Source organism: Engraulis encrasicolus, chromosome 13 (genome assembly GCF_034702125.1).
Source record: "Engraulis encrasicolus isolate BLACKSEA-1 chromosome 13, IST_EnEncr_1.0, whole genome shotgun sequence".
Taxonomy (NCBI): Eukaryota; Metazoa; Chordata; class Actinopteri; order Clupeiformes; family Engraulidae; genus Engraulis; species Engraulis encrasicolus.
The window spans coordinates 28,713,211-28,716,196 of NC_085869.1; positions in this window are offsets into that span (position 1 = coordinate 28,713,211).

Here is a 2,986-nt window from a genome sequence, read left to right on the forward strand (position 1 = left end):
TTAGGGCAGGCATCCCACATCAAAGGCCCTGGATCCCACGGCAACCAAGATTAAAGGGAGCCTTGAAGAAAGTGGGTGAAGGAGACAAAATCATCATCCTGTATATACGTTCCCTAGCGCCATAGCAAGAGCTTCACCCCGTCGATAGCTGACCCACTGCACTTTTACAGGACGAGCACACACAGGCAGACAGGCAGAGAGAGAGAGAGAGAGAGAGAGAGAGAGAGAGAGAGAGAGAGAGAGAGAGAGAGAGAGAGAGAGAAACCCATATCTATCTTTGGTTTACGATTGGCTTGGAGCCTTCAAGGACGCAGCAGATAACCTTGACTGAAGAGAGAGGAGTGCTAGGCAGAGATGGAGAGACAACAGTAAATACAGTGCCAGAGAAAGAGAGAAAGACAGAGAGAGAGAAATAGATAGAGAGGTATACAATAGAGATAGAGAGGTATAAAATAGATTTGGCATCACATCTCAGTGCATCAAATGGCCTGCTCAGGGCTTATTTTTGCGAGAGTGGAGGGAGGCGGGGGCAAGCTAGAAGTCTGGCTTGTTTTGTGGGGATGTTCATCCCATCTATTCTTTTCCATCTTTATTGCTTATTCCATCTGTCTTTGTAGCTGAACTCACTCTATTTTCTCCGTGCCCCATGTCTCTCCTGGTACTGTATGTCTGTACCAGTTTATCATCCAGAGTTTTTCTTACAGGCACACACACACACAAAATACACACACACACACACGCGCGCATATACACATTCACGTACACATCACACACACACGCGCGCGCGCACGTACGCACGCACACACACACACACGCACGCACGCACGCACTTACACACACTCACGCACGCACGCACGCACACACACAGCGGAAGCAGGGGATGCAAATTTGGGTTTTCATTACATTGGATATATTGGATATATTTCAGATGACTTTGTCCTGGGCCCAGCAAAAGCTGTCAGCGGACCTGCACTCAAACTCTCTCTCTCTCTCTCTCACACACACACATGCGCGCGCGTGCGCGCACACACACACACGTACGCACCATGCATGCACGCGTACGCACACACACACGCACACGCACACACACACGCGCGCACACACACACACACACACACACACACACACACACACACACACACACACACACACACACACACACACACACACACACAGACACACACACACACACACACACACTGAAACACACACCGCTGAGGGTCAGGGGCGAATCTTGTCCTATGCACACATCAGGCAGAGTCGGATTAGGGTAATGAAGCCAGAGGCCAACCTGTGTAGGAGCTCACCAGACTCTCCTCATTACCTTGAACAGCCTAGAGAGAGAGAGAGAGAGAGAGAGAGAGAGAGAGAGAGAGAGAGAGAGAGAGAGAGAGAGAGAGAGAGGGACAGGAAGGTTATTTAGTCTGGCATCGCACGGTTCAGATAGCTGAGGGCTGTAGGTGTGGGCCATTGTTGTTATGGTTCAAATTGCCTCTGTACTGCCTTGGCCAACGCAATAACCAATCCAAGAGCAGCTTTTGAATGCAGGCATTCTGTTGTCTCCACCATCTTGCCAAAGCCCACCTCAAAGATTAAGACAGACAGCGTAGGATGCCCTTGGTCTGGACGCAGCATTACAAGGACCAAGGCTAGACCAATTCTCCAGCCAAAACATTTGTTGGCTGCTAAGGCAAGTTCGTCTCGGCTAGTTACTAGGCCTATGTACACGGCATTGTATTTGTACCGAACCGAACAGACCTGTAGAACCTAACAGTGCTGTACCGAAAGGTAGACTGGCAGGCATCTCTGTTGTTTGTCATGTTTTTCCATTATTCTGCCACTACATGCAGTGGCTCATGCAGAACGCTGAGAGAATGCAAGAAAAAAAAACGTGAAGAGGCTTGTTCTTTGCGGCTTGTTCTTGAGACTTTGAGAAAAGTACTATTTCTTACACTGATGAAATCTCCGACCCAAAGTAGCAGTTTGAATGTATTTTCCTTTTATATATAGGCTTCTGTAAACGAAAATGTGCCGAACCGTGACCCCAAAAACTGGGGTGCGTATTGAACCGTGATTTTTGTATAACGTTACACCCCTACTAGCTATTCATATGCACATTCACCTCCTTTTTTTCTGTTGGCCTCGTCTATTTTATTTCATTTCCTCTTGCTCTGTCACTCCTACCTCTTGCCCTTTCGATCGTTTGTCTCTCAATCTCTTCATCTCTCCTTCACACACTCTCTATCTTGCGCTATTCATCTTTTTATAGCCCCTCTCTATATCCCCATCACTCTGATAACCTTCTCTACTGCCTCTCACTTTTTCTCTGTGTCTCTCTTTTCCTCTCTCTGTCTCTGTGTCCCTGTCTTTCTTGATTTGTACCCTCTGAGAGAGAGAGAGAGAGAGAGAGAGAGCGAGAGAGAGAGAGAGAGAGAGAGAGAGAGAGCGAGAGAGAGAGAGAGAGAGAGAGAGAGAGACTACAACTTTGTGTTGGTTTGTGCGTGTGTGTGTGCATGCGTGTGTGTGCATGCCTTTGTGCGTGCGTGACTTCCTGAGGCTGAAAGGGCATGAAAGAAAGGCAATGGCAAGCAGCAGCCACTGGAGTCAGAGGGTAGAGATCAAACCACTCCATTGGTGCTGCCTGCCTTACCCTGGGCCTCTCTTTCTGCCACTACCTCCTCCCCTTACCTCTACCTCTTTCTTTGCTTTTGCCTCTGCCTCTGCTGATTAGAGGTGCTTAACTCGAATCTTTGAGGCGTCCGGATTGATTGGATCATTTCAAGGAGAGTATCCGGATTAGACGGATCACTCGGATCACACGGATCACTTAGCCTATTTAAAATAGGCCTAAATAAAAATAAATAATAATAATGTATTTTTTAAAACGTTTCTGCCGTTAAATAGCTATGCCTTTGTTGTTCCATTTATCAATTCATGTTGATAAATCAAAGAGTAAGACAGTTTGATCAACAAAACTCACTTTATG